This window comes from Arvicola amphibius, chromosome 1, assembly GCF_903992535.2.
Source record: "Arvicola amphibius chromosome 1, mArvAmp1.2, whole genome shotgun sequence".
Classification (NCBI taxonomy): Eukaryota; Metazoa; Chordata; class Mammalia; order Rodentia; family Cricetidae; genus Arvicola; species Arvicola amphibius.
In genome coordinates this window covers 194,404,916-194,426,760 of record NC_052047.1, presented here as the reverse complement: position 1 = coordinate 194,426,760, position 21,845 = coordinate 194,404,916, and the positions used below count along the sequence as shown (strand labels likewise).

Sequence of the window (21,845 nt, the reverse complement as noted above, 5' to 3'; positions counted from 1 at the left end):
TCAGGAGTGGCCTGCGTCCAGCCTGTTACCTTTTCTCTCCTGCTCAGCTCGGCCTCATCTCTCCCCACAGAGACTGGGTGTTTCCAGCAGACCTCTGCCGGAGTTGTGGACTTTGGGACTAGCCAGGTGATAAGAATGTGGGAGGTCTCCTGCAGTCCCACTACCATGCTTGCCATCTCCGGTCGATGTTTTTTGCTACGTGGTTCAGTCTGGCACATCTGATCAGGTTGTTAATCAAATAACCTCAAGGGTTGGAATGCAACATTCCTGCCCACAGGCAAACTGGGAAACTGGCCTCCCAGTGTAACCTTCCTCAGATTCTTTCCAAGTTCTCTCCTGCTCTTGGGCTCTTCAGAGCCTCTTTGCCCTGCGTCTTCAGACTACCACAGTTGCAGAATCTACATGGGTACCTCCCTGCTATTTAGGTCACCTTACTCTGTCTCACCCTAATCTATAGAGACTCACCTAAAGTCCCCATGCCTCCTACTTGAACAACTAAGACATTAGGGGAAGTACTGCGCTTAGCCAGCTGCTGGAAGGAAGGCCACCTGGGCCAGTGACATTCAAGAATAAGACACTCATGACTGCTCTGTGAAGGGCCCCTGACTCCGAGCCTTAAGACAAGGATTTCATCCCCACTAGCCTTATGTAAAAACCTTTAGCCACAATCTCAACTATTTGCCCCCTTCCCCCTTCAGTTTAGAAGAGTCGTCTTTGTTTCTCCTCACCTTGAGCTAATAAGCATCATTAAAGCCAAGGCTGACTCTGAACAAGAGGAAGGAGATGTTGGTGCCTGAGGAACCAGGGTAGAAAGGACGTGGAACTTCTGGTTTCGATTCCTGGATGGGTAGCCTTTGGTAAATCGCTCAAACTTTCTGGCTTCCCATAGCCACCCCCTTGAAATGGGAAAATGACCCTTTGTCTTGCCATGGCTGGCATGGTGGGGAGGGTGATTATGGAATGAGTGTGTAACCCAGCTTTATGTGCTAGGGATCAGCTACGGCTGTGCTAGTCCACCTTCGCTGAGAGACAAGCCCTCCGGTAGCAGATTCTCTCTCCTGCTTCTCCTTCTTGCCCCCCTGTGATCTTGAGAGCAAAGGATAGAGAACACTTGCCCACGAATATTCCACAATCATTATTCATAGTGACACGAAATTATTAGTCAGTGGGTAAACAGGCTGTCACATATTCGTAGAATGGATGGTGAAGGCTGTGAAAGCGTTATGCTACGTGAAAGAAGCAATGCGTGGAGCCCGCGTGCTTATGGAAAATGTCTGGAACTCCTGACTCCACAGAGAATCCAAGTAGATCAGGGGTTGGGCAGAGTATGGTAGGAGTTCTTCTCAGGGAGCTGGTAGGGGGGGTGGAAGGGAAGTGAGTGTTAATGAGAGAAGCATCTTTAAAACTCTCTTTAACAGACCAGATGGCCCTCTTTTAAGTTCCTCTCAATGTTCACCTGCAACATAGCCACACCAGTTAAGGTCTTATGTTCTAGAGAGTTGGGGGAAGTTCCCCCTGGATTTAGCTTCTGCAGCCAGGTCACAGGGCTGGCAGGATGCGGTGCCCATTATGCAACTCCAGGCCAGCTGGGCCTCCAGAACACATCGTCTTTACCATAGGTCTTTCATCTTAAAAGATCAGTGCTATCTTGTAAAGAACGTGGTTGCAAAGGCTGAGTGAATGGAGAGGCCCCATCACTACACACAGGAAAGTTAGCATCAAGAAGGTACCATGGCATGCAGGTACCAGCTCAAAGGAATGACCAACAGTTTCCAGGGTATCCCTCATCAGTGTCACCAACAGGGAGCTGCATAGACAGGGTCCCTGTGCCTGCCCTCTGTTGAACCCCGCACTATTCAGCTCCACTCAAGTCTCTTTCCCAGCCCCCCAGAGGCAGAGAGAAAGAATTCTTGGCAAAGTAGACACAGCCAGGCTCAGAGCCTAGAGCCCCATGTGATGCTCAGTGCAGCCCCCCCCCCCCACACTGCCCTCACCCCCATAGAGAATGGGCTATTGAGCTCAGAGCTTCACTTCCTGGTTAGAAAATCCCCACCAGGCAAAGCCAAGAAGACACCCCAACCCCCACCCCACCCCCATGCAGCGTCATTAAATTATAACAAGCCCTAAAACCATCTCCAGAGCCTGGGTCTGCCTCTTCTCATGCTCTCAAGCTTGCGATTGGCTGAGGAAGCTCAGCCTAGCGGGCCTTATCTCCGGCTGGTTATTATTTGATGAAAGAGCCTTCCGCCTCCTCCTCTGCTGTTGCAAAACCATCCCGGGAGTGTTTGCTTCTGCCTGCCTTGCTTTTCTGGGGTCACTGCAGTGCACCCAAAGGCCTCTGGCCTCTATTCGCACAGATAGGCCCCTGGAGAAGTTTTTAAACCACCCACATCGAGGCTGTCTTCCGCTGAAGCTGTCTGGGACAGCTTTGCTAGTCGGCTGACGGGAAATAATTCCTCAGACACCACATCAAGGATACAGGTATACTTGAGCAGCTGGGGACATGGGGACCAAGTGTCTCAGGGTACGATGACTTTAGACATGGGGGTAGGATGAGTCTGGGAGAGAAATGAAGTGGAACACAGAACACGTAGATGAAGGTGGAGGAAGCAAGACTAAGAAGAGAGAGCTGAGAATCCCGGCACTCTGTGGAAAAGCAGCACTCTTGGGCAGAGGTGTTTGCAGCTCGGGTGAAGTGCAGGGGTGTTTGCAAGATAGCTGTTGCATGAGTTGGTCTGTGTGCACCCAAAGCAATTCTTCTTGAGGTCTAAAGAGGATGTAGACCTGCATACTCTTTAGACATCTGCCACCTGTCACTGTGTCTCAGAGGAAAGCCCGATTGCTTTCACTTGTAACATCACTAAATCTGATTTGTGACTGGGACACGGCCTTCAAATGTGCTGTTGAGGGGTAAGAACCCAAGTCCTTGTATTCTTATTTCAGCAAAATAATAGAACAAAGGAGAAGCTCTGAGCTGAGCACTTCATGCCTAAGCTAGCTCCCCAGTTTGAGAGCTGTGTCAGATGTGCCAGGACTGTCCCGATGCCACCATATCCTCAGTGAGACACGAGGATGGCAGGCATCTCATGCGACATGAGCTAGCATCTGGTAGAGTGCTCTGGGATTAACACTTCTCCTACAGATGAGAGCTGGGCTCCAGGATGGATGAAAGGCAGGAGAAAGATCCTAATTTTTAGACCTGGAGGTGGCTGAGGAGGGCAGGATGTGGTGTTAAAACAAAGAAAGCCACTTACTTTATTTTAGTGGTTGAGTGGGAAAGAATTCTTTCATGCTACTTTGGGTTGTTTGTTTCTTTGTTTGAGACAGGGTTTTACTATGAATCCCTGGCTGGCCTCAGATTCACAGACATCCGTTTGCCTCTCCCTCCCAAGTGCTGGGATTCAAAGCGAGTGCCACCATGCCTAGCTACTTTGTGTTTAAGCCTATCCTGTCCTGCACACACATCACAGGTCACAGACTACCCATACAGATGGCCTTTCATGGCCACTTCTTCCCAGGTGTGCCTCTCCTGTTGTCGCAGTTCTCAAATGTTTGGGTCTAGATTGCCTCCAGTTTGCCGACTGTGGAGGGAGGAGGGGACAGCTCCATTGTATGTGTTTCTACATAGATGGCGGTGCCTCCTTGCTTTCTATGTGTTCCCCAGGAGCTGCTTTTGTGGAGCCCCCTTGGCTTTTCTGGGAACAGCAGTCATAGGTCTGGGGAGCTCACCAGAGTGAATGTTGCTTTTCTTTGCCACTTAAGGGGCATGGTGGGGATGAAGGACAAGCCACGCCAGGGCTTCCCTCCCTGTCTGCTTCTTCTCTGTTGTTTGGATATGTCCTCCTTCCCATGGCCTGGCTGACCTGGGTCTGCTTACTTTGGGGGCCTTCTCCTTCACTCCTTTTCTTCTCTGTCTTGCAAAATGTATGGTCCTTGAGCCCTGCGACCCCACCCCCATACACACACCTCACTCTGCCCCTCATCCTAGGTCTGGTTAAGTTGAAGAGCTACTACATTGGGGTCTCTCCTTTCTACCCTTTCTGCAAGTCAGGAGTCGAGGGACTTCCTCTACTGGACTACTCTGGGCTGTCTTGAGATTGCTAGTTTCCGATCCATTGCCGGTGCCAGACAGACAGCTTTGTGTGGGCAGGGAGTGGGCTTAGCATGGCAGCCAGGTCCTGGAGCTGCACAGCTGCTGGCATGCAGCATTCTCACTGCTCGCAACGTCTAACCCTGATGGAGAATCTTCTTCTCCCTGCTCAGCACCCTCCAAGTGCTTTGCATCGACTGACTCAAACTTCAGAACGAGCTGGGGAAGAAATGTATCAGCTCATTTTGGGGATGAGCGGGTTGTAAGTTGAGGGATGCACAGAAGCTAATGCAGTAAATGGAGACTTCAGAGCCCCATGTTTTCACAGCACAGTGGCGTGGTGGAGCAGAGAGAAGAACCAGGGATGGAACAGGCTAACCATCAGGCTAACAACAGGAGCACAGCAAGGGCCCCACGTGTTCTGGTAGCCTTTTCATGCCCGTGAGCTGCGAGCACCGAGTCTGTCTCAGCTTGTGAGCTTGGCTGTGAGGACACGGTGTCTAAGTGGGTACAGACCTCCAAATGAAATATTTGGGGTCTAAGCTTCACCCTCCGTCAAGATCTGCCTTCTCCATTAGCCCCCCCTCCTGCTTCCATAGACTGCCTGACCCATCTCAGTTCCTCCTAGAGAACCAGGGAGATTTCACGTCTGGCTCTGAAGTAACTAGCTAGCAATGCGAAGGCTCGGTGTTTCACGCGCTGTGCCTCGCCCCGGTGAACCTCGTGCATGGAATGCGGGGTTAAGGTCACCGTGCGCTCCAGAGCAGCACAGGAGCTGGGGCTGTATAGCAGGCAGCTCTGGACTCGCCACTCAGTTCTGCTTTCTCACCCAGTGGGAGCCTTCTTTGGACCCTTAGCTTTGGGCTTACTGCACCCTGATGCCTGCCCTTGGAATAGTCCTGCCAGGCAGATGATCTTGCCCTATCTCCCTCCCTGTCACCAGAGGATCCTCAGTGTACAGGGTTCTCAGCCTTCCATTTCTTCCCTGGGCCTCAAGTTTAGCACCGGCTTAGGCCACTAATGCTTGTGGGCCTATACTATTATCTGAGGTAACCCCTCTGAATTGCCCCCCAGTCTTAAAGGGACCACACTCCCCATCCTCTACTCCCAGAGAATGTTCTTTATGTATTTGCTTCTATGCAAAGAGCCTCAACTTAAGGGACTGCTCTGGTTGGGTTAATCTTACTAGAATCACAGTAGAGCGTGGGAGGAAAAGGGTTATTCTATTGTTGTTTGTTTATCTTTTTTGGCAACTGAATCCTGTGTTTCTCCTTGGCATTCAAACCTTAGTTTCTCCATCTGTAAAACAGGCACAACGTTTTGTTTATAAATGACTTTGGTTTTGTTTATAAATGACTTTGAGGACAATGGTTATGTGATGCACTTACTGTGGCTTCAGCAGAGGGAACAGTGGAGAGAAAACTGGTTGCCCTTGCAGAAGCCAAGGCTGAAAAGGACATCGGGCATGGGCGTTAAAAGCAGCAGACAAACAGGCCATTTGCAACTGTGGAGAGGACAAAGGACTGGACTCAGAAGGGGGTGCAAGCCAGTCAGGAAAGGGCTGCTTGGCAAACCACAGCATATGCACCCCTCATTTCGGGGTGGGGGCAGCAGTGGTCCTGCATGAGCCAAAGACCTGCTCACTTTGGGGCTCAGAGTCTGAGAACAAGAGGAGAAAGCTGAGCTGAGTGGTCCCTAAGACATCATGCTGATGTCCCAGATGCTCTTGACCCATGTCCAAGCACACGGCAAGAGAGTCATGTGACTCTCTTTCTGGGGCTTTTCTGTCCCATTTCCCCAAAGCTGCCACTTGGCTGCCCTAGGAGTACCATGTGCCTGCATCTGTCATCTTTTGTCAGCTCAGCCAGGACATTGGAGACAACACTTAGAAAAGTTGGTTAGCGTAGTTTCCAGACAAAGCCAGTGGCTAGGAGTCCGCTGGAAGGTTAAGTGGTGAGAGAAGACTGCTGGCCTCAGGGTCCTGGACAGCGGCGAGAGGAGCCTCTTGAACTTCCTCCTGCCTTTTCTTGTAGGGTCTGCCCCCTTGGTCTCTGGCAACATGCCAACTCTCTCCATCTCCCTTTCCTTACCTGGGGCCTCGCTCCTGCCTTTGGCAGTCTCTGAGTCAATCCCTGCCCATTGCTTCCTGGGCACAAGGTGTAAAGAAGCTTCCCAGGGGCCTGGATGCTTTAGGCAAAGGTGTCCCAAGGAAAGAATTCCTGGGAGGATGGAGCAGCGCTGTGGTCCAAGGCACAGAGCACTCGGCACTTGGATTCTGGGTTTTAAAACTGCTCATTGGGTGGGGCACTCCAAGGATCAGATGTTGAGAAAGGAACAAAAATACTATGCAGAGAAACAGACACCAAGAGCGTCTCCAAAGGCAGTTCAGACGGCGGCACGTTATACTCCAGGGCAGTCCCAGGCTTCTCCCTCCACTCAGAAGAAGAAAGTGACAGTACCATTGCAAGGGGAGTCCATTGTCAAGGCTCAGTTCCTGAACCTGATCCCCCCACATTGGTGGTGACATCCAGTTCATTTCAGATGTGGGGTGGGGTTCTGGGTGTCATGCTGGGTGTGACAATGAAAGCCCTCTGTCACCATTTGCAGTGCCTCAGTAGGAGCCCCCACAGCAGCAGTTGCTGCAGTGGACCTCATTCCCCGCTTTCCTACCCATCCTGCTTCCTCATGGAGGCACTTAATTTGGAAGCTTAACTTTATCTCTACCCAGAATGGGGGTGTGACTGTATATGGCAGTCAAACCCCTGCCCCCCAAAACAGCAAACAAAAAGCCTAACCAAGCTAAACAAAACAACCCACCACCACCATCCCCATCTACTGCTCCACCTGAGTCTTGAAAGTTTCCCTGTGAGCCCTTGAACTAGCCTTCCCTGCAGAGGAGGGGTGGTTGCTAAGGATGGGAACTCTTGAACACTGCTGGTAACACTGTGTATTTTGAATCAGTTTCAAATAGCAACTTGGAAGAACTAGGGCCTGGGAAAATGGGAACTTTAGCCTTGACAATGGAAACTAAAAAACCAGGCAGCAGCAGAAGGCTGACTCCCCCTCCCCTGGTGTTGCTTCTATCTGGGCCTCTGCAGGGACTTGCAGGAGATGCTGAGATTTTGTTTACAAGGCTGCAAGCACCTTGCAGCAGTCTCAATCCCATGTAATTATCTTGTTCCTTGATGCTTAGGGTGAACAGGAAGAACAGGATGGGGGTACCCTGAAAGCAGGCAGCACAGCTGGCACCCCTAGATCACGGAATGTGCCATGGGTCTGCTAGGCATCACTCTGGGTCTTTAGGACTTTATTTCTTCAGCACCCCTTTGGTAGGCCAGTGTCCCTGACCGACCTCTGACTAGACCTGGAACTCAGCCACAGGCAGAGTCACAGCACTGAAGGAATGCACGGCCCAGAAGAGGGGACAGGTCATTAGTAAGAAATGAATGTGATATTGCAATGTGCAAAGTGTGACCATGGAGCAGTACAGTGTGTCCACGGGGCAGCCCTGTCGCTAGTGTGACTCCTGCTCCTCTCTCCTCTCTCTGTCCTTGTCGGTGTATCTTCTTCAGCTGAGCCTCTAAGCTACTTCTCCAGCGCCTTTCCTGGCTCCAAACACTCTCAGAACCACACAGGCAGCAGATAAATTTTCCATTGAACTAATAATAAAATTGCAAGGTGTGTGTGTGTGTGTGTGTGTGTGTGTGTGTGTGTGCAGGACTGTGTGCATGTGTGCAGGACTGTGTGCATGTGTGGAGGGTTGTGTGCATGTGTGCAGGACTGTGTGCATGTGTGCAGGACTGTGTGCATGTGTGCAGGGCTGTGTGCATGTGTGCAGGACTGTGTGCATGTGTGCAGGGTTGTGTGCATGTGTGCAGGGTTGTGTGCATGTGAGCAGGGCTGTGTGTATGTGTGCAGGTGTACACATGTGTGCAGGACTGTGTGTATTGTGCAGGACTGTGTGCATGTGTGCAGGACTGTGTGCATGTGTTCAGGACTATGTGTATGTGTGCAGGACTGTGTGTATGTGTGCAGGACTGTGTGCATGTGTGCAGGACTGTGTGTATGTGTGCAGGTGTACGCATGTGTAGACTGGAGGACAACCTCACATGTTCTTGCTCAGGCAGTTTCCACCTAGTTTCCGAGACAGAGTCTCTCACTAGGACCCAGGACTTGCCCCTTAGGGGAGACTGCCTGGGCAGTGGACTCCAGGAATCTACCTATCTCTGCTAGGGAGACAGAATTACACTCAAGTGCAGAATTACAAGTGTGTGCCACCACACCCAGTTTTTGGCCTGGGTGCTGTGGTTGGAACTCGGGTCCTCATATGAGGTGGCAGCTATCTCCCAGACCCCAGCTTCCCCTAATTGCAGGTTTTTAGTACAGCTAAACTTATTCAACTGAAGAACTTTCCCTTTCTGAGTTTGTCTTTCGTGCTTGTTGGGTAAGAAAGCATTTTCTTTTTAATCAGTTGATGGTGATGTTTGTCCATGGACAGTTTAGTTTAATACAATGGCCGCACACAATTAAAAACCCAGACTTGCTTTTGTCTTGGCATGACGGCTATTCAGCAAGTCTTGTCCAACAAACTGCCTGCTTGTCACAACAATGACCAAACCCAAGCAGAGGCCCCTGGAGTGGATTTCACAGAGTCTGAGTCCCAGACTGGCTGAGTGGCAGGGACTTAGTTGAATTTTATCACTTCCTAAGATGCTCAGCTGGGTGTGGCAGTTAGACCCTTAAATAGAATCTATCATGTTCTTAGTGTCCCAGGCTCCTGTATGTTTAATGCCTTGAGTATCTGCTTTCTGGGCCAAACTCATGAAATTCTAAAAGGGAATTATCCCTCTCAGACAGAAGCTGCAGTGGAAACAAAAGCCTTTGGTACCCGGCGTTATCAGGCTGCTCAATTTTTCATTGGTGTTTCAAGGTAGAAGGAATTGTGTTAACCCAAGTTGTCACTTCCCCTTAGATGCGCTTCGCTTAGACACTGTGGTGAGAGCTGCCAGTGCCCTGGCCTAGCTTGACCTATAGGAAGGCTCCTCTGTCCCCCTGCTGAGGTTGGGGAATCAGGGGGTCGTTAGATCTGCTCTGGGTGCACACGGGGTCAGAAGACATCAGGCTATCTCACTATTTTTACTTATATTTTCAGTATGGGCCAGAGCACTGGCAACCGCCTCCTACCTACCAGGGAAAAGAAAATGCCCACCAGGCAACTCAGATTTTAATAATTGCCGTCGTAATGCTCAAGTAATTGAGCTATTGCTGCATGTTTCTGGGTTAGATGCGGTTTACAACAGGCAGCTCTCACTCGGCTTAGATGCTCATCTGCCAGGTGGGTTAACCATGTTCAGCTGCACAGAAAAAGCTCACACTTGGACTGAGAGCTGTTTGGGGAGCGCCTTATCAACTTTCCTCTCGCTGTCTGACCACATCTCTTCCTAGGGACTCAGCACACCTCTTGGCACGTACCATGGTGGGGAGAAGGTGCAGCCTGTTGACGATAATGCTAATACAACAGACTAATCTGTTCTAGAGGCAACTACTTTCTGGAAGTTTCTATCTTAATCTATATGACCTTTGGCTGCTACTATTTTTAACTTGCCCGTTTAGCTATTAAAAGTTCTCTGTGACTTCATTACCATGGCTGATCAGCAACCAAAGCCAAGGGAGTGTGGGGAGCAAGAAGCAGCAACAGTCTGCAGGTGAGGATGGACGTCTGGAGCTTCTGTCTTCTGGAACCTTCGTTGGATGTCTATTCCAAGCTGTCCAGACTGGTGAGCAGCAAGCGCTGTTCGTTTGAACTCACATCGTTGTGGCTGACTTCCCTGGGCTCCTTCCCCAGCACAGCTTCCCCTCACTGTCTCTCCGGTAGCTGCAGTCTGCTCAGGAGGGCATATGCCTGCAGAGTGGTGGGGTTCATCATTAACCTGAAACTTCACACATGTATACAATGTATCTTGATTATAATATCCCCACTCCTTCCTTCTGACACCCCCTTGCTCCCCTCAACACAACTATCTCCCTAAGAACTGCAAATCTTTTCAAAATAATTTATAGCCCACTGAGTCCCACTAGCGCCACCCATATGCAAATGGGTGTGGGAACCCACGCAAGGAAAAGTGATCGACCCTTCCCCAGAATCACCAACTACCAATAGCTCCTCAGCTAGGGGTAAGGTCTTGGGAGCTCCTCCTGGCTTAGTGCTGGAATTTTAATTAATTACAAATGAATCAATTAAGCGAGGCAGGGTCTCACTGTGTATCTCTGCTTCCCTCTGCCTCCTGAGTTAAAGGTGTGCTCCATCCCACCTGGTTCATGCGGGGAGCTTTCAGCTGGCTTCATCTTGTGCAAGTCACCTCATCTGCACATGCACAACAGCCTGCCATGTCCAACACTTCTCCCCAGCCTCCTGCTCTTACTATTCCCACTTCCTTGAGCCTCGAGTGTGAAGGGGAGTGTTTTCAGATCGCTGATCTGGGCCTTCCTTGATGGGGTTGTTTCTCTCTTTGGAAGAAGCTTCTCTGATGCACAGACTTGCAGAAGTCATTGCTCACTGCTCACTTAGGCTCATGCATGCAAGTGACAAAGGACCAAGAGCAAGGGTACTCCTCCTATGGGTGCCACCAGATCTTTTCCTCCTGGGGCACTGACTGCTATAACCTTCTCTGAATTCTAAGTGTAGCCAGGGCAGAGGCCATGCCTTGGACAGCATGGTGGCTGCTGTGTCAATTCCTCTGTGGAAAGAGCCTTGGTGTTTGGAACCCTGGCTTGGGGAGAGACATGGTGACCCAGTAAGATGGACTTCAGAGTAAGGATGTGTGAATCTGTGTTTTCCTCTCCATCAAGGGCTCTGGAGACCTTCTAGAGATAGCAGTTCTGGACAAAATAAGCTCTCACTCCATCTCCAGGCTTGCCAGCTGCTGCTCGGCTCATCTTGGGAAGCTCAGGTCTTCTTTCCGACTATTGACTGCCCATTAGAACTGAGAAGTCCCTGGCAGGGTCCATCCTTGCTTAGAAAATAGTGAAATAATATTACATATGGAGAGCACACAGCCGATAACATGGTCCTGCTGGTGCCAAATAACCTGTACTATTTTTTTTTTTCGAGACAGGGTTTCTCTGCAGCTTTAGAGCCTATCCTGGAACTAGCTCTTGTAGACCAGGCTGGTCTCGAACTCACAGAGATCCGCCTGCCTCTGCCTCCCAAGTGCTGGGATTAAAGGTGTGCGCCACCACCGCCCAGCAACCTGTACTATTTTTGTTTGTTTATTTTACTGAAAAATTTTCACATAAATATTCTGACCATGCTTTTCCCCTTCCCCAGCTCCTCCCAGATCCTATCTCTTCACTTCCCTACCTCCCCAACTCTACACTGTTATATTAATGTAGTGGTATGAAGGAGAAAGGCCTCCATGAACTCATGTTTGAATACTTGGTCCCATTTGGTAGAACTTTTTAAGGAGGGATTAGGAGGTGTGACCCTGTTGGAGGAGGTGCTGGGGGCAGACTTGGAGGTTTTTAAAGATGCTTGCAATTCCCAGTCATCTCTTCTGCCTCATGGTTGAGGGTCAAGATGTGAGCTCTCAGTCGTTCCTTTGTTCCACCATCATAGACTCTAAATCTCTGAAACTGTAAGCCAAATTAAATGCTTTCTTGTAGAAGTCACATTGACGTGGTGTTTTTATCACAGCAATAGAAAAGTAGCAGACACTTAAGTAGCAGCAGCTATCTGCAGTAATAAAGATACGACAAACACACAGTTAAAAGCTCAGGAGCTAGCGGGCCAGGAGGTAAGAGGTGACTCATGGCTGATAAGAAAAGGAGCTTGGAGAAGGGACAACTGAGGTGGTTTCCCAGCACTGAGTGCTGATTAATGACAGAGCTGGCATAGCTGACATCTCTCTCACACACCGGTTCCTGAGACTGCTTTCTTGTTCAAACACTGAAAACCCATGTTTAGAAAACTGTATAAAGTTGAGGAGAATAAAGCTAGATCCATGTGTAGCTCATGGAGCTTGTTTCATAGCCGCTACTGTTGGGGGGGAGTTCTTCAGGGTCAGGAAAATTATTGCTTCCCCTCCTATATCTCTAATTAGATCCCCAGGGAGGGGATCTAATTCTCCATCTCAGCAGGAAGAAGAGACGAAGTACTACACATCACATGGTCACACACACACACACACACACACACACAGAACCATCACACAGATCTCACACACACACAACCATCACACAGATCACACACACATAACTACACATACCATACACATAGCACACATATATTACAGATACATACTATATATCTCATACGCATATAGACTACACATACCATGTGCAAGTCACACAACCATACATGTCACACATATACACTATATACACCATGTACACATCACATAGACACACTATAAATACCACATACCACATATATACCACACATGCATGCCATACTACTTACACGCCACAATATCAGATATACACCATGGATACACTATACACACTACATATATACTACACATACATACCATACCCATGTACATATCCCACATGAACACCATACACACACCACAGAAGCATTCCACACATTTCACACACATATAGACCACACACACATATACCCCACATATACCATACCACACAAACACATATATACACACATATTACACAAATACACACATTCTCCCCCAGCACGACCCACTCCCTTTCTGCATGCCACCTATACTTCATACATACACATGCATACACACATTCAGTCTCATCCATTAATTCATTGCCTCTCAAAGCAGAGTGCCCATGGGGGACAGGCTCTTCAAAATCTAGCCCAGAGCTGTGTTGCTTATGCCCAGCCAGCACTATAAAAACACAGGCTTTGCCCTTTGCTCTTACCATCTGTGTTCAACACAGATCCAAGGGACTGGTGAATGGTCTTTTGCGGTAACGCTGATACTCAGGGTTGAGAGCCATTCAAAGGGCCCAACAAATGAACACATACAACACAGCTTCTCAACAAGGTGGCAAGAGATGCCTCTGGGCTGGCTCACAGCTACTGTCCTGACTTTGCTTGTGACTTGGGATCTGCCACTCCTAAGTTTGCTTGCTGGGGAAAGACCAACGTGTCCAGACTCATTTGGGAGAGGTAGTGCTTAGCACAGTGACTTCATGCACTCCTTCCTTCAAGGGAAACTCCTGGTGTACATGTGTAATGTAGATGTTTGAGGGTGTTGGCATGCGACATCATGTCTAATTACATATGAATGAAATCTTGGCCAAAGGAAGTAAACGGAGTTAATCTCCACTTTGATCCTAAATGAGGGTTACACTATAGTGATGACCATTGTCCAGTGCAGGCCAGGCTTTAGCACAGCCCACTTCCTGTCAGAACTCTGCCTTCTATTTACCCTCCCTGACTGACCTTTTACCTGCCTGCTGCCTTCCTTATCACAAAAGACTCACCAAGCACAGGTCAGATGCTTAATGCTTTTCTAATACTCTCTCTGTTCCCCCCGCCCCCCCGTGTGTGTGTGTGTGTGTGTGTGTGTGGTCCCTGTGTTCATGTGTTTGTGCAGGAGCACATGCATAGCTTAGTGGAAGCTAAGTGTTGAGGTCAGGTGTTTTCTCTATTATTTTTTACCTTGTTGTCTGAGACAAGGTTCTCCCACTAAACCTTTTCAGCTAGACTGGCTGTCTGGCACACCCTGAGCTCCCCAGTTCAGCTAGACTGGCTGTCCAGCACACCCTGAGCTCCCCAGTTCAGCTAGACATAGAATGAGCACTTCAAAAAGGAAAGGTTAGTTGTAGCCCATGGGCCAATCCCTGCCCGCCACCTGCTTGGTAAATAAAGTTGTGCTGGCACAAAGCCCCATTGATTTACTTATGTATTTTCTGTGGCCTCTTTCACATGGCAGGATTGAGCAGTCGTCATGAAGACCATATGGTTAGAAAAGCCCAAAATATTGACTATCTGGTTCATTGAAAAATAATGTACTGACTCCTATCTTAAAGTATTAGTGTTGGACTCAATCATGCTGGAGTTCAAATGGGGCTTTGGTTTCTTGTTAGCTGTGACATTGGGAAAGGTGCACAATCCCTCTACGGATCTGGCATCTACGCGATGGGGATGATAAATCTGGGCTGATTGAGTGCGACTGTATTTATGGAAATCTACACCACGTGCCTGGCACCAAGAAAGTCTCAGTAAGTGGTAGCTCTGAGGGGCATTCACTCAGACGTCGAGCGATGTGAGTGTGGGTGACTGCTCACTGCACGGCAGCTGCTACCTATCAGCATCTACCCTCCCTGAGCTTGCGTTCTGCTGGAAGCGAGCAAGGGGAAAGAACAGGTTAATTTTAGACAGGGGCAAGTGGTGAAAATAAAACAGAATGACACCGAATAAGATGACAAGCCTGGGACAGAAAGTGCAAGTGAAGCTAAGAGCTAAAAATAAGAATGAATCAGCAATACAAATACTCGCGGAAGCATGATCCTGGCAGGGGCAGCCAGACTCACAGAGTTCTGAGCCAGACGAGCTTAGACTGGCTCCAGAAGAAAGGTGGCACCGAGGGAGGGGAGAGTGGCAAGGGGGCAGGTAAAGAATGACAGACAGGGGTAGAGCAGGTGAGAGCCTGTGCCCTGGGGAAGGGGTACCGCTCAGAATCAGGGAAATCTGAGACAGAGATGGGACAGAGTGAAAGCAGGCCTGTGGCCTCCTTTGTAGGAAGTACTATTCCTCCTTGATGCTGGCATGAGTCATGCTGGAGCCAGGAATGAGCTTGCGGCCTCACAAGCCCTGTCTCTGTTGTGAAAATCCGCCCCCCACCACCACACACACACTTAGCTCAGCCATCTCCTGGGGCTTTTCTCCATACAGTGCCCTAACTCATCTGACAAATCTTTAGGACAAGCCAGCAACTCTTTGAAATGGCTCTTTATCAGGAATCTTAGTGCTTCTCCAGGTAGAGCACTTAAGCGACTTATCAGTTAATGTAATCTTAAAGCTTCCAATTGGTTCCCTGCAACAGAAGACCACCAGATAAGCATTCATGGCTCTGGTTCCCCAAATTAGCATTTTTATTTTGTCTGAATCACCGAACAGGCGTGAAGGGCCTACGTGATAATATTTTACCTGTATGAGGTTTAAAGAAAGCGTTGGATACCGTCAGTTACCCCAGCTGCCCCACAACCGCTAATAATAGCCTTGCAGTAGCCAGAGTCACAGAGAGCAACTGTACACTCTGCTTGGAAGGGACGGTGCCCTTTCAGATTGCCGATTTTTATTGTTGCCAGGACATAATGTCTGACAGAAGCAGTTTACAGAGACAGGGCTGCTCTGTTTCGGCTCACAGCTGCGAAGGGTGCCGTTCACCCTAGGGGAAGGTGTGGTATCTGACTGGCTCAGCTCGGGGTGGCAGCAGTGGTGGCTCAGCTCATTGACATCTTGGTACATAAGGAAGTGGAAATCTCAGTGGTGGAATGAGGCTAAACATCTGAAGGCCTCTCCCGCGGCTTACATTTAACAGCCAGGCCCTAGGTGCCAATAGTTCCAGAACATTCTTCAAAGCACCACCAAGTGTTTAAACACATGACCCTGTGGGGGACAATTCACATTTGAACCATAATCCCTACCTTCTGATTTAGATAACTTCTCTTCTTCTTTATCTTGTCTTCTTCTCCATCATCTTCACCATCCTCAGAATGATTCTTTACTGAAGTATGGATGATTTGCTTTTTGTCACTATAACGAAGTACTCAAGGCAGGCTAATTTAATAAAGAAAAGAGGTCTAATGTCATTCAAAGTTCTGGACGTGTAAGGTTAAGGGACCACATAAGGTGATAGCATCCTTGCTGGCAGCCTCCTGTGGTGTCACATGGCAAGAAACATGGAGGCTATGTGTGTATCTATAATCCCTTCCTGCATCTTAAAAAGCTCCCAGGATCCAAGGGTGGGCTCTCCCTCTTGTTGCCTTATATAACCCTATTCACTTCTCTAAGGCCCTACTTCTAAATATCTAAATATTATACTTCTCAAATACCCCCATCTCAATAACAATCCCTGAAAGCAACTGGGACTGATTCCTGGATCATTTTTCTAGTTCTCTTAAAGGTACAATACAGTATCTATTATATATCAGGGCCAGTCTCAGAGACCTATATTTTTTTTTTCTTGGATTTTTGAGATAAGGTCTTGTTATATAGCTCAGACTGGCCTCACAGTTAGTAATTCTCCTGCTTCAACCTTATGAGTGTTTTGATTATACACATGCCATATTTTAACTCTAAGCCCTTACAAGTATAAATTAGTATTATTATAAGCTTTGTTTTACAGATGCAAAAGGGGAATAAGTGAGAGAGTGAGGGAGGGTAGATTGACAGTTCTACTATAGACAGATAGATGACAGACGATGATGATAGAATTAAAAACAAATTGCATAACTGCATTTACATCAACATTCCTTCACAAAATATGGATATGTGGTTGACCAGGCTTAAGTATGAGTTCAGAATAATTATACTTTTGGACATGTCTGAGCAGCAGCTATGCCTTGCTGTAATCCCAAAGCACATTCCTAATTAATAACAGGATACATATATGTGCCACCATGGTTGTAGAATAATAAAAGTTTGCCAGTCACATGTTGAGGTCAGACAGTTGATTGTTCTGCTTAATTACAATTTGTCGGAGAGTCACTCTGGTTAAATACATAAGGTTAATTAGCTACATAGGCAATTTTATTTTAGGTATATTACCATTACTTAAAATTCACACAGTGTTCATGGGCTTGTCCCAGTTCTGTGGAGCTAGGAATCAAGTAAGTCTTACCTCTGAGAGGCTGAAATTCCACTCATTCCAGTGTCTGATCAATTGCCGAGGCTTTAGATAATCATTAATTCTTGGTTTGGATTGTATTTGTGCAGTAGTTAATGAGCAAGTGAACTACAGATTTAGATGGGCTACGCTGAGGACTTCACTTGTAAATAACCTCACTCGCATTGACATCTATTCACCTACTTGTTGACTGAAGTTCCTCAGAATTCTACGATTCTTGTGTCACTGACACATGACTCGTGGGAGTGTAGCAGGGGCATGTGGGCAGAACTGCGGAGAGCCTTCGGATGCAGTCACTGCAGTGTCGTTGATAAATGGGGCACACTGCATCACAGACAGAAAACATGTGCAATGAGATGGATGTTTCTTCCCCCCGAGTGACTAGCTGGCTTTGTGATCCAACAAGTGGTGGGGTGACAAGAGGGAACTGGGACCAAACCTCACTGCACCTCCGACTTTGGATAAAGGAAAACCCATCCCCCAGTAGCTGCTTCTGTGTTAGGAGATGACTCTCTTACATGACGAGTGGCAGCAAGACTAGATCTGATGAAGACCACACGCGACTATATTTTCACTTCATATTTGCATTTTTCTTTGTGTCTGATTTGTGTGATGAGACGGACACATTCTTCACCTTGAGTGACAGTCGCTTGATGACTGACTCTACTTTGGAAACCTTTTCTTTGGGAAATTGGTAAGTTAAAATCAAAGACATTTGCATAGAGCATGTTTCTAATGCCCAAGTTTCCCAAAAGAAATACTTTCAACTTTTCTGTGTTTTTGAAAGAAATAAAACCAAATTTTCTCAGAAGTACCCTAGAAAAAAGTGTTGATTAAATTTGGTTGATCTTACTCTCAGCTAGATTTAATGAGTGAAGTCCTAGTTTTCTTTGAACTCATCAGAAACAGAAAACATGCAAAGTAGTTCTGACCTTCTGATACTGAGAGAAGGATAGTGATAAGACCATCTCTGGTCACTTCTAGTTCTTCCTTTAAATACTTAAAAAGTCTTTTTGTAATTTTTGGACCTAAGTGTGTTTAGCTCCCATCCTCAACTCGGCTTTGTTCATGGCTGACGTTCTCATCCAGTGGGTTCTCAACCTGTGGGGTGAGACCCTTTTGGCAAAAATATTTACATTATGATTCACAACAGTAGCAAGACTGTTGTTATGAAGTAGCAATGAAAATAATATTATGGTGGGGTCACCAAAGCAGGAGGAACTGTATTAAAGGGTCACAGCATTAGGAAGGTTGAGAACCACTGTTCTGGTCCAGGGCCTCCGGCCCCTCACCTTGTGTACTTGCTCACTTCTGGGGATCTAGCACCCACTCTCATTACATTACTCTACTTACACTGCTTCTGTAACTCTGACCCAGATGTTGGTGGGGTGTGGAGGCAACTTAGGGAAGAAAGGGTTTATTTGGGTTTCTTACGATTCCAGAGGGATAGGATCCATTGGGGTGGGATGGCAGCCAGAGCAGGAAGCTGAGTGCTCACATCCTCAGCCACAGGCATGAGGCTAAATGGGTGAACTGGAGGTGGTGTAAGGCTTCCACACATGATGAGCTTCCTCCAGCAAGGCTGTGACACCTGAAACACCCAAAACGATGCCACTGAGTGGGGGCAGATGTTCAAATGCCCAAGACTGTGGAACCATTTCTCCTTCACACCAGCACTAAAGGCCAAGGCAGCTAAATTCAGAGAAAGGATGAGAGGAAAATGAGGATAGGGACCTTGGTTAAGGCAAACTTTGACACGGAGTAGAGAATATATTTAAGACGATATTTGAATAAATTTTGGTAAGTTGGAGTAGGGATAAGTGTTTGACATGGCCTGTGTTGTCTTTTTAAATGTTTGTTTTGGATGATGTGAGCAGAGGATGCTTGAAAAGGCAAAGGGTGGCAGAACTAGACATGGGGACCCCAGCAGCAAGCTGCTCTGCCTCCCAGATATGCGATGGTGGCTTGGGCTAGGGTAGAGTAGGAGGGGAGGGAAAGAGACGGGTGATGTTTCTGGGCAACTCAGGAGAGAACACAAATGGGGCTTCATGTTGGGTTGGCTATGGAAAGAAGTCTAAATGTTGCCTGTGTCCTAGGCCTGATAAGTAGAGTGTGTGGGGTGGAACCGAGGAGAACCTTGAGCCAGCAGAAGACGTGGAGGGAAGTCTGTCCAGTGGTAGAAAGGAATTCGGGAGGGTGTGGCTTGTCCTGTCAAGGGAAGGGGGTTTTCCTTATACTCAGCTTCAACTTGCTCCATAACCTATGAACTCATGCAGGAGTCGAAAAGTTTCCTTTGGAGGTATTCTGTTCCCCTAGGTGCCCTCTGAGACCAGATGCCTAGTCTCCATTTCTGTCAGCATCTTACATTCACCAGAAAGCTTACCTAGTATCTTTCAAAGACAAATGGCAAGTTTCAGAGACACAGTCTTAACAATATTTAGGAACCATTTTTCCTAAACCAAGTGCCGTCTTCAGAGGTGCAATGACCTGGTTCTGAGCAAAGATGAGAACACACCTGCATGCTGGCATGTGCAACACTGGCTCCTTAGAGCTCCTCAATTTCTTCACCCCAGATTAAGGCCTTTGCTTTATCTCAGCCCAACTAGAATTGCCACTGATTGTTCTGGAGATCAACTGGGCTGTTCCTTTCTCTCCCCATGTGGTTGGTGTGATTACTAGAGCTAGTAAAATATGAATAGGCCGATATGTAGATGAAGAGGCAAGGTCATCTTTCCCCAGTCTTGACAATCAGTGAGGTGCCTGTCAACACATGACTTCCTTCTGCTTGGCTCACCCAGGGATCTTCATGAGCACAGCCCCTGTAAGAACCATTTGCCAATACACATGCAGAATTGACCTAAATTAACCTCTGTTGTCTTAACACGTGGAGTCACTTGTTGCTGAAGTATAACTCAGCTTATCCTGACTGACCCAGAGGCATTCTTGCCAGAAAACAAACTTGAAAGATTTATGTGAACTTTGGAATTTTGGAGAAAAATCTTTGTTGGAATCCAAGCTCAAGAGAACAGGATTCTCATTTATGGCCCTGAGGATTCCCAAGAAATACTTTCCACCATAGATCTTTGGAGACCAGAACTCTCGAAGAACTATGGTTATATCCACAGCACATCTCTACTCAGTATAATGATGGCTGCCATTGAGGAAATCCACTCATGGCTCACACTGTGCTAATGATTTTGTATACATTATTTCCATTCCCAAATAATACAAAGAGTAAGCGAACATTAGAGAATCAACAACCCAGGTGGGTGAATTGAGGGTCAGAGAGGGTTAAAGCAGGGGCACATCCAGTAGGGGAAGCAGGCTCTTTGTCTCCACATCCCTCACAGAACGTTCAGACATTCTGCTATAAGGGTGTGTGTGTGTGTGTGTGTGTGTGTGTGTGTGTGTGTGCCAGTGTTCTGAGCTGTTCAGGCTGAGGGTCTTCACAGAAGGATCTGTTTTCTCAGGCTAAGGACATCACATCCCAGCCCTAGTTACCAGACTATGTAAGATTTACGGCCATGTGTTCTAGAGCCAGACATCAAAGTTAGTGTGGGGGTTCCGCCACTTAACTACATTCACTTGACCTGATCTTCCCTCTGTGCCTCAGTTTCCCTCTCTGGAAGTAGATGTGTAAGTAGTTCCTAGCCTGTGTGGCTGTGGGAAGGACAGGCTTCCCCATTTTCCTTTTGGACAGCAGATTCTTTCTCCTTCCCCCTGCCTTCCCACTCCCAGACTCTTCCTCATTGAGGAAATGATGGGTCAGGCTTCCCTGCAGCTTGTATTTTGCTCATAAGAAGGCCAGCCAGTGTTTAAATTGCTGAGAGAGGGATAGGCAGGCTCTGGTCCTCTTGCTGGGTGGTGGTTCTGTGGTTTAGACACCTCTTGGCAGCCTGCTTCCTGTGTTCTAGTTGAGCGTCTCTCCAGGCTTTGGGGGCATAGTGATTTGTGTTCCTGCTAATCTGGGTTGCCTCACACAGCAATCTCAGGATCCTTCTAAGTGCTTCTCCGTGTGAAAGTGCCATTCTCGAGCTCTCTGGCATGGACTGTGTTTTCCTGGCTGCTCCGTGGCTGAGAGAGAGGTCAGCCTGACACAGTGCCTACAACGTGCTGAGGACTGTGCTCAGCAAGTAGCAAGTGCTGGAGGGAGGGAGATTACAGAGTGGCCATACTGCCCACCAGCTCTTGCACTGCTAGCATGCCCCAGGCAGGCCCCTGGGGACATCAAAGCTGCAGAGCCACTGCCCACTCCTCCTTCCAGACTGCTCACAGCCTTAGACCCGTCTGTCAGCTCTTACCTAATCTAACAAGGTGAGGGAGATGCAGACTCCATCACGACATCCCTATCATGTGTCACAATTTAAAGTTTTCAAAGAGAATGCAGCTTACAACACCGTGCTTGCTCTGGTCCTGACTTTCTTCTGCCCCTCCTCTGCAACTTCCTTCTTTCTTAGCTTCACTGGCCTTGGCTCAGATTTCCAGCTCTGTCTTCCCGCGGGGCTCTGGAATGTTTCTTTGGCTTCTGGTCAGGTACTTTCTGTGGTCTTTTTACAGGGAGGTCATTTTCACCCTGGGCAAGTGTGGAGCCCTCCACCTAGAAATGCTCTCTGGATGTTACTAGGATTTCTGGTTCGCCTGGGATTCTCAGTTCTGTGATGCTCATCGTATGATTTAGGTGGGACAGAGTAGCGCATAGACGATAAGCAAAGGTGGTTATAGAACAGGAGGAGACTCCAAGGCTGAGAGTGAACATGAGCAAAGAGGCCGTCGAGGAGTTCTGACATGGATCCTGAGATCCCTCTTTTATCTTTCCTGTTTTGTTTGTCACCTCTCATCCTTCTTCCACTGCTGTGTGTCAAGGTCCACTAAACTTTTCCCTCTGCAGGACCAGACCTTTATGACTTTTCAGTTTCTACCACCCGCCCTTC

The 21,845-nt window shown here is 48.0% G+C and overlaps 1 protein-coding gene across 5 annotated transcripts in view; it reads left to right on the top strand.

Moving 5' to 3' along the window:
- Window positions 1-2,236: 2,236 nt before the first annotated feature.
- Window positions 2,237-21,845, top strand: part of Gpam (glycerol-3-phosphate acyltransferase, mitochondrial) — a 53,310-nt gene continuing 33,701 nt past the window's right edge. For 4 of the 5 annotated variants that reach the window (XM_038333593.2, XM_038333602.2, XM_038333568.2 and 1 more), the window contains exon 1: window positions 2,237-2,481. The gene's annotated coding sequence lies outside the window, so the exon portion shown is untranslated. Of the gene's footprint in view, window positions 2,482-9,703; window positions 9,868-21,845 lie in introns of all 5 variants that reach the window. The other variant, XM_038333584.2, reaches the window with a different exon arrangement.